Source organism: Rutidosis leptorrhynchoides, chromosome 11 (genome assembly GCF_046630445.1).
Source record: "Rutidosis leptorrhynchoides isolate AG116_Rl617_1_P2 chromosome 11, CSIRO_AGI_Rlap_v1, whole genome shotgun sequence".
In the NCBI taxonomy this organism is placed as follows: Eukaryota; Viridiplantae; Streptophyta; class Magnoliopsida; order Asterales; family Asteraceae; genus Rutidosis; species Rutidosis leptorrhynchoides.
Window position 1 is genome coordinate 405,360,168 of NC_092343.1, and position 10,941 is coordinate 405,371,108.

The following is a 10,941-nucleotide window of genomic DNA, read 5'->3' on the forward strand; positions in this document are numbered from 1 at the left end:
TGGGTAATTGGGCTTTGTACCATAATTGGGGTTTGGACAAAAGAACGACACTTGTGGAAACTAGACTATGGGCTATTAATGGGCTTTATATTTGTTTAACTAAATGAAAGTTTGTTAATGTTAATATAAAGATTTACAATTGGGCGTCCCTATAAATTACCATATACACTCGATCGGACACGATGGGCGGGGTATTTATATGTACGAATAATCGTTCATTTAACCGGACACGAGAATGGATTAATAGCCACTAGAATAATTAAAACAGGGGTGAAATTACATTCAAGGGTAATTGGTGTAATTGTTAACAAAGTAGTAAAACCTTGGTTTACACGCAGTCGATAACCTGGTGTATTCATTAAACAAAGTATTAAAACCTTGTTACAATTCGAATCCCCAATTAGTTGGAATATTTATCTTCGGGTATAATAATAATTTGACAAGGACACTTGCAATTTATATTTATGACTGATGGACTGTTATGGACAAAAACCAGACGGACATATTAAATAATCCAGGACAAAGGACAATTAACCCATGGGCATAAAACTAAAATCAACACGTCAAACATCATGATTACGGAAGTTTAAATAAGCATAATTCTTTTATTTCATATTTAATTTCCTTTATTTTATATTTAATTGCACTTCTAATTATCGCACTTTTATTTATTGTTATTTAATCGCACTTTTAATTATCGTACTTTTTAATTATCGCAAGTTTATTATTCGCAATTTCATTATCGTTATTTACTTTACGCTTTAATTTAAGTCTTGTATTTATTTTATATTTTACATTAGGTTTTAACTGCGACTAAAGTCTTAAAATCGACAAACCGGTCATTAAACGGTAAAAACCCCCCTTTATATTAATAATATTACTTATATATATATTTGTATTTTTATAAAAGTAAACTAATATAGCGTTGAGCTTTGTTTAAAGATTTCCCTGTGGAACGAACCGGACTTACTAAAAACTACACTACTGTACGATTAGGTACACTGCCTATAAGTGTTGTAGCAAGGTTTAAGTATATCCATTCTATAAATAAATAAATATCTTGTGTAAAATTGTATCGTATTTAATAGTATTTTCTGCTAAAATTTAATAGTATTTTATACCCCTCTGCTTTGAATTCAAGTTATTTTTGGCGCCGCTGCCGGGGAAAAACTCTTAAACGCCGGAAGCGCAACGCTAATATAAAAAAAAAAAAAAGATTTTTAGTTACTTTTATTAAAAATTCGCTTTTGTAAAAATACGTTTTAATTATTCAAAAATATAAAAAGAAAAACAAAAATATAAGTTTTTTTAGGATTTTGTTAAATATTTAAGTTTTATAAGTTTCTTTATTTCTATTTTAGTTTATAAAAATATAAGTTTTATTTTAAAATCGTTTATTTAAATTAAAAAAAATAGAAAACATAAAATAAATAAAAAAAAATAAAAATAAAAAGAAAAACGCGTAAAAAGATAAATCTGTCAGCTCAAATTCTGAACCCCGCGACTCGCGGGGTTTTCTTCTTTAATTGCCGCAACTCGCGGAGACCTTCTGACACACGGACAAAACCCTAATCAAGCATTGATTACGGGTTATTTTTAATTATTATTAATTATTAAACCTAATTATAATTATTATTATTATTATTTTTAGTTTTAGTTTTATTTTTACTTTTTATTTATTTATGTATTTAGTATTAATTAAGTTTTTATAAAATTATAAAATTAATAGTTTTATTAAATAAATAATATAAAAATAATATTTTTATAAAAATTGTACTTTTTACAACTTTTTGTATATTTTTATATTTTGTACCTTTTTAATCGTTATAGCGTAATATTTGTATTTTTTAGCTCATATTTAATTTTAAACTTAGTTTTTGCTATAGTTATTTTTACTCCTAGATTTTTAGGCTTTGCCGTAGAATTCCTTAAGTGCTTTTTCTTTAGACTAAGATTTAGGTGCTTTAGAATTTTGCGACGCCTTTTTAAGTTTTAGTTTCTTTTTAAGTTATTTCCATTTGGGATTTAGTTTTTCTTGTAAGCTTTAATATTTTTAGACACCTTTTACTATGTATCAATTATCATTCCAATTAGTAATCTCAATTTGCGATTATAATTTTAAGTTAGTTGTAGTAATAAGGTTAGGTTAGTTAAGTATTTTTTTATAAGTTTCTTTTATTTTTCCGTCACCTTTTATTTTTCAATCATTTTTTCTTTTTCGACCTTTTTCGACGAACTCTTTTTTTTCTCTCTTATTTCTCGCTATTCTAGTTTTTAGGACTTAGAATTTTATTCTACTTCTTATCTAAATTTCTTAAAATTACGAAAACTTATTTTAAGTGGTTAAATTAATAGACATCAAAATTTTCTGGTTCGTAGTAATAGTTGGATTTGTACGTGGACCGGGTTATTGGAGCCAAACAGTCCTCAATTATATTGAGACCAAACGAATCCTGCCCCTCTGCTGCATCTTTTGGCTATTCGAAACGTGGGCAAAATCAGAAAAGTCTATTGATTGGATAACTTATTATAATTTTTCTTTCTTTTTAAAAACTAATAGGATATTCTGTGAATGCACCGAGCAAGACGTTCATCACCTTTTGTACGTTCACCACCTGTAACTCGATTAAGACATCGTTTAACAAATATAACCGCCGTTGATTTTTCTTTAGAATCGTCATCCAGTCGACCAAGTACTTCAGTTCAAATTTTCGATAATCCAGTTTTTGAAACCAACCTCACAATTGAGAATCCAGAAAATATTCAGGAACGGTTCATAGATCCTGAACCATTAAACTTTCCTCCGGAACCACCAATCATTCAAACAGAGATTGTTGAGGAACGAACTATTAAATCAGAATCATCTAGTGATTCCGATTCAACAAATTCAATTATGGAGAATCTGGAACCTTTAAGTATGGAAGACCGAATGAGAGCTAAACGCACTGGCCAAGGTCACGCAATTACTCATCCAGACATTAATGCGCCAGATTATGAAATCAAAGGACAAATTCTACACATGGTGACTAATCAATGCCAATTTAGTGGTGCGCCGAAGGAAGATCCAAATGAACATCTACGTACCTTTAATAGGATCTGCACACTATTTAAAATACGAGAAGTGGAGGATGAACAGATATATCTCATGTTATTTCCCTGGACTTTAAAGGGAGAAGCCAAAGATTGGTTGGAATCGTTACCGGAAGGGGCGATCGATACATGGGACGTTTTAATTGACAAATTTCTTAAACAATTCTTTCCTGCATCTAAAGCCGTAAGACTTCAAGCAGAAATTGTTACGTTCATACAAAAGCCAAATGAAACTCTATATGAGGCATGGACAAGATATGGAAAATTATTAAGAGGATGTCCGCAACATGGTTTAGACACCTGTCAAATAGTACAAATATTCTACCAAGGATGCGACATCACTACAAGAAAAGACATAGATATAGCAGCTGGTGGTTCTATTATGAAGAAAACCGAAACTGATGCTTACAAAATTATTGATAATACTGCTTCCCACTCACATGAGTGGCACCAAGAAAAAGATATCATTAGATCATCTAAAGCAGCTAGAGCCGATTCTAGCCATGACTTAGATTCCATTTCCGCAAAGATAGATGCTTTCGAGAGACGAATGGAAAAGATGACTAAAGATATTCATGCTATACGAATTAGTTGTGAGCAGTGTGGAGGACCACATTTGACAAAAGATTGTCTCAGTATTGAATTAACAATAGAACAAAGAGAGAATATTTCATACATAAACCAAAGGCCTGGAAATAATTATCAGAATAATTATCAACCGCCAAGACCGATTTACAATCAAAACCAGAATTATAACCGAAATATTCCATACAATAACCAACAAGGTCCTAGCAATCAACAAGTATCCAATAATACTTACAATCAGCAAAGACCAAATTTTCAAAACAAACCACCACAACAAACCGATGATAAAAAGCCGAATTTAGAAGATATGATGACGAAGCTAGTTGAAACTCAAACGCAGTTTTTCACATCTCAAAAACAAACAAATGAACAAAATGCTCAAGCATTTAGAAATCAACAAGCTTCTATTCAAAATCTGGAACAAGAAGTAAGTAACCTAGCAAGGTTAATAGGTGAAAGAAAACCGGGAAGTTTACCAAGCGATACAAATGCTAACCCCCGGAATGAAACAGCTAAAGCTATTACCACAAGAAGTGGTACAACACTTAAACCACCTGAAATACCTGTAACTTCTGATGAAACTATTCCTACTCCACAAGAACCACAACCTGATCAAGATAAGGAAAAAGAACCGGTAGTTGAAAAGGTTAATGAAGATAACACAGTTAAGGATAAACCTTATGTTAAACCATACCAACCACCACTTCCTTATCCGAGTAAAATGAAGAAAGAAAAACTTGAAGCCGAGCAATCCAAATTCTTGGATATGTTTAAACAGATAAATGTAAATCTTCCTTTCATTGATGTAATTTCAGGAATGCCTAGATATGCTAAATTCTTGAAAGATCTAATCACGAATAGAAAGAAAATGGAAGAACTCTCGGCTGTTACTATGAATGCTAATTGTTCAGCAGTGCTGTTGAATAAGATACCAGAAAAATTATCTGATCCAGGAAGTTTCACAATTCCATGTTTTCTGGGTAGTCTTAGTTCAATAGAAGCATTAGCAGACTTAGGTGCTAGTATAAATCTAATGCCGTATTCACTATACGCTAAACTAGACCTTGGAGAATTGAAACCAACCAGAATAAGCATACAACTAGCCGATAGATCAATAAAATATCCTAGAGGGATAATGGAGAACATGCTAGTTAAAGTTGGTACTTTAGTATTTCCAGTAGATTTTGTTGTTTTGGACATGGAAGAAGATTCTCAAGTTCCTCTCATATTAGGAAGACCATTCTTAAACACGGCTAAAGCAATGATAGACGTGTTCGGTAAGAAACTGACCCTAAGTATAGAGGATGAGAGTGTTACCTTTTCAGTTGATAGAGCAATGCAACAACCACAATCTGCAGATGATACATGTTATTATGTTCAAACTATAGATGCACATGCAGAATTATTAGAAGAATTTCCAGAATTACAAGGAACAGGAGAATGTTCTTTAGGAGAAGGTAATGAACCAATTGATGAAGCTGAAATGTTAGCTACACTTATAGCTAATGGATATGAACCAACAACAGAAGAAATGCAAATGCTAAAAGAAGAAGACAGATATCGATATAAATCATCGATAGAAGAACCTCCGAAATTAGAGTTAAAGCCACTTCCAAACCATTTGGAATACGCTTATTTACATGGTGAATCTGAATTACCTGTAATAATATCGTCTTCTCTTACTGAAAATGAGAAATCACAACTCATTTCTGTGTTGAAAGCTCATAAACCAGCCATTGCATGGAAGATTCATGATATTAAAGGAATAAGTCCTTCGTATTGCACACATAAAATCCTTATGGAAGAAGATCATAAAACGTATGTGCAACGCCAACGAAGACTAAATCCTAATATGCAAGAAGTAGTTAAGAAAGAGATTATTAAACTGCTAGATGCAGGTTTGATATATCCAATTTCTGATAGTCCATGGGTAAGCCCAGTTCAATGCGTACCTAAGAAGGGTGGTATGACTGTCATTATAAATGAGAAAAATGAGCTTATTCCTACTAGGACTGTAACAGGATGGCGTGTATGTATTGATTATAGAAAATTAAATGACGCCACCAGAAAAGATCACTTTCCCTTACCTTTCATAGATCAAATGTTGGAAAGATTAGCCGGAAATAGTTACTATTGTTTTCTAGATGGATTTTCCGGATATTTTCAAATTCCAATAGCACCCGAAGATCAAGAGAAAACCACATTCACGTGCCCTTATGGTACTTTTGCTTACAAACGCATGCCATTTGGACTTTGTAACGCCCCTGCAACCTTTCAAAGGTGTATGATGGCGATTTTTCACGACATGATAGAAGAATGCATGGAAGTATTCATGGATGACTTTTCAGTCTTCGGTGATACATTTAAATCATGTCTAGTTAATCTGGAACGAATGCTAATTAGATGCGAAAAATCAAATCTAGTACTTAATTGGGAGAAATGCCATTTCATGGTTAAAGAAGGCATCGTTCTTGGACATAAAATTTCAAAAGAAGGAATTGAAGTAGATAGAGCTAAAGTAGATGTAATTGCTAAACTTCCACATCCCACCAATGTTAGAGGAGTTAGGAGTTTTCTAGGGCATGCCGGTTTTTACCGACATTTCATAAAAGATTTTTCAAAAATTGCCACTCCTATGAATAAACTCCTAGAAAAGGATGCGCCATTCATCTTTTCAGATGAATGTATCAAATCTTTTAATATTCTTAAAGAGAAACTCACTAATGCACCGATCATGATAACACCAAATTGGAATCTACCATTTGAACTAATGTGCGATGCAAGTGATTTTGCAATGGGAGCCGTTTTAGGACAAAGGATTGAAAAACGATTTCAACCTATATATTATGCTAGTAAGACATTACAAGGAGCACAAACGAACTATACAACTACTGAAAAAGAACTCCTTGCTATTGTCTTTGCTTTTGACAAATTTCGATCATATCTCGTTCTAGCAAAAACGGTGGTCTATACCGACCATTCTGCTCTTAGATACCTATTTTCAAAACAAGATGCTAAACCAAGATTAATCCGTTGGATCTTACTCTTACAAGAGTTTGATATTGAAATCCGAGATAAAAAGGGAGCAGAAAATCTCGCCGCTGATCATCTTTCTCGTCTTGAAAATCCCGAATTAGAAGTTCTGAATGAATCGGCCATACAAGACAACTTTCCTGATGAATATCTATTGAAGATAGATTATAAAGAAATCCCATGGTTTGCAGACTATGCAAACTACTTAGTTTGTGGATTCCTTGAAAAAGGATTATCGTACCAAAGACGAAAGAAATTCTTCAGTAATATAAAACACTATTTCTGGGAAGATCCACATCTGTTTAAAAGTTGTCCCGATGGAATAATATGCCGATGTGTATTTGGAGATGAAGCTAGTAAAATTTTAAACCATTGTCACACAGGACCAACAGGAGGGCATTATGGGCCTCAACTAACAGCAAGAAAAGTTTATGAAGCTGGATTCTATTGGCCTACAATTTACAAAGACGCACACCTTCTTTGCAAATCCTGTGATGCATGTCAAAGGGCCGGAAAAATAAGTCAACGTGATGAAATGCCACAAAATGTCATCCAAGTATGTGAAGTATTTGACATTTGGGTTATTGACTTTATGGGTCCATTTCCAAAATCTCATAATAATCTATATATACTCGTAGCCATTGATTATGTATCTAAATGGGCAGAAGCATAAGCTCTCCCAACTAACGATGCACGAGTTGTAGTCAACTTTTTAAAACGTCTTTTTGCAAGGTTTGGAACACCGAAAGCTTTAATAAGTGATCGGGGTACTCATTTCTGTAATAATCAACTTGAGAAAGTTCTTAAACGATATGGAGTAACTCATAAAATCTCCACCGCATATCATCCACAAACAAGTGGACAAGTTGAAAATACCAACCGAGCTTTAAAACGTATTCTAGAGAAAACCGTAGGATCAAATCCGAAGGAATGGTCCATTAAATTGGAGGATGCACTCTGGGCTTTTAAAACAGCCTACAAAACTCCAATTGGAACCACACCTTTTAGACTTGTTTATGGAAAAGCATGTCATCTTCCAGTAGAAATTGAACACAAAGCATTTTGGGCTTTGAAGACATGTAATCTTGATTTACATGAAGCCGGACGTCTACGATTAAGTCAACTAAACGAATTAGAAGAATTAAGACATGAAGCATACGAAAATTCGTTAATCTATAAAGAAAGAACGAAGAAATGGCATGATAAAAGAATCAGAAATTCAAAAGAATTTAAAGAAGGAGACAGAGTTCTTCTTTTCAATTCACGATTCAAGCTATTTCCTGGAAAATTGAAATCAAGATGGTCTGGACCATTCATAGTAAAAAGAGTTTTCCCATACGGAACGATAGAATTAATAAATTCAAATGGGATTGAATTTAAAGTTAATGGTCACAGAGTTAAACATTACATACATGGTCCGATGGAAGTCGAAAACGAAGTTAATCACAATTTCGACACCACAGCTAACTAAGTGTGGGGAGAATCAAGTCTTTAAAGGATAATATGTATTTCTGTTAGAGTTAGATTGTCTGTTTTCGTGTAGTTCTCGAAAATGGAACACGTATGGTCTTTCCCTAGCAGACCCTAAAGAACTAGTCTTCTCCCCCCATTCTGAATTTTTATTTTTTTAGGTTTTTACAAAATGAAGACTGCCTGTGAATTAAACCATGGTCTAATGCTACACGCTTTGATCACTAAAAGAAATAATGACATACTACCGAGTGAATTAGTATCAGTAATCAGAGAAAGAATGGACGGAGTTAGAAAAGGATCCAGATGCGAAGATAATAAGTTACAATTTGGTAAAGGAAAATCAAAATCCGCAGCGAAAAGAAGAGCACGACACCTAGAAAGATGTCACAAATGCGGAAAATGGTCACATGGAGGTAAATGTTCAAATAATCAAACCTATTCAAATACCGAATTTGTTACTTTATGCAGAGACGGACCGTTCATATGTTTAGAAGAAAAGACAATGAATGCTAGAGGTTACGCCTATGCAGCCATGGAAGACCAATTAAACCGACTATCTTATGAATATAATAGATCATATAACTAAGAAATCTATTCCACAGGTATGTCTGTACAGTTTTTATTTTTATTTTTATTTTTTAACCTTTTGATAATAAACGCTAATTTGTTCGCTAAAAAGTATTAAATTGGTATTAAATAAAATTAGGTTTGGCGACCGAAATTATTGATATTGTTCAAAAATTTATTACATCACTGCGAAATTTAACGTTTATTCTTAAGGTATAAATATCTTTAAACAATCAACCCAAAATATTTCAAAAATTCGTCATGAGTTAAATTAGGTCTTGGAACCGAAATTACTTTACCGAAAAGAGGGGCGCATATTTTTGATAATATTTGATTGATTAAAGTGGGATAAAAAGACAAAAAGATTTTTAATTTATTTTTACCATGTTTTTAATCTTAATATTTAAATCTTAAATTAATATTGTAAACTTTGTAAAAACAATATATTTAAAATTGTAAATATTTGAAAAATTAATATAAGTTTGGTATGAATCTATAAATTTTTAAATTAAGTTTGGTGTGAATTTTTAAAATATTAATTTTTAATTTTATGCATTTTAAATTTTGAGTTTGGTGTGAATTTTTAATATTAATTTTGAATTTTATATTTATGTTGTGTGAATTTAAAAACAAAAATTTACTTTATCTCATTAAGTTAAGAATCTGATTTTTAAAATTCGTCGTAAGTTGAAGACTAGGTCTTTGAACCGAAATTGCTTTACCCGAGGGAGGGACGAGAACTTTTATTATCATTATTTTTAATCTTATTGATTTAAAGTATGCCAAAAACATTAAAAAACCCAAAAATCTTAGCTTTTAAAACAATCGCTACAAAAAGACAAATTTTAAAATTTTGTCGAAGGACAGACTAGGACATCGATCCGAAACGACCTCGTCCTAAATAACAAGGGAAACAAAATTTTAAAATTAATTTCTTAATTGTTTTATAAGTTAAAGATTATAAAAAAAAAAAAAAAAAAAAAAAAAAAAAAAGGGTAAACTCCGCGACTCGCGGAGTTTGCAGTGCAAACCTCCGCGACTCGCGGAGGGACCAAAACCCAGAAAAAAATAAAAACAGCTGAAACGATCAGTACACTCAACAACACAAAAACAACCCGAAAAATACTGCGAAAAACCCACGAAAACCACCGAAAATCACCTCCAAAAATCTCAATTTTTAACCGTTAATCACCAAATTTTTTGCTAAAATCATGTTGAGAAGGATGATATCTAAGAATTACTCAAGAAAAACGGTAAATTTCTACACCTAAACACCATTTAATTCGAATTTTAGTGTTCTTGAGCTATTTTTCCCCAATTTGATTTTGATGCTTTTTAGTGTAATTAGACTTAAATTGTTTATGTATTATGCTTGTATAACCTAGATTGATGCTGTTTAACATGATTAGAAGCCTTAAACTTCAAATTTTGAATAATCTAGGGTTTGTGTTCTTGAGCAATTTGGGGCTTTTTGATATAAACAGGTTATGGCCGATTTTTGTCATGAATTGTTGCTAAATTGAGTAGTGTAACATGTCTAGGTAGTTAAATGATCCAAACTTTGAGCCTAAACATGATTTTGAGAATTAAAGTGGACTTTTTCAAGTCCAAAATTCATGAACTTGATTTTTGAAAGATAATGCCATTTGAGACTTGTTTATTTGCTAGTAATGATTATTTTGACATGTTATTTGAGTTGAATGCTTATGAACTTGGCGAAAATTTTCGTATATGCTTATTTGAAAAAGTGTAGATTTGATAAAAATGTGAAAATAAGCTTAAGTTTGATATAAATTGATAATGTCATTGTAATTATTTTGATTGATGATTTTGCTGACACTAATGCATATTTGGATGCACAAAATTTGTGTTTGATGTGTTTTGCAGAATGAAAGGGGTGAATCTTCATCCCAAGCCCGCCATGCTCCTGCTGAGAACTTGGAACAACAGGAGGTAGATAACTACTACAAGCAGGATGTACCTCATCCAGTCATGACCTTTTCAGATATGCACTTGGAACAGTTGCACCCGAACCTGAGATTTGACAGACTTTGGATAGATTATCCAAAATATCAACGGGGTTTGCATACTCTTCATTCCAAGGTTGTTGAGGTACCAAGGGTCATAGAATGGGGACCCTTAGAAGCTGTAGAATTGGCTGGGCCAATTAGGGAATTACTGGTACAGAGGTAT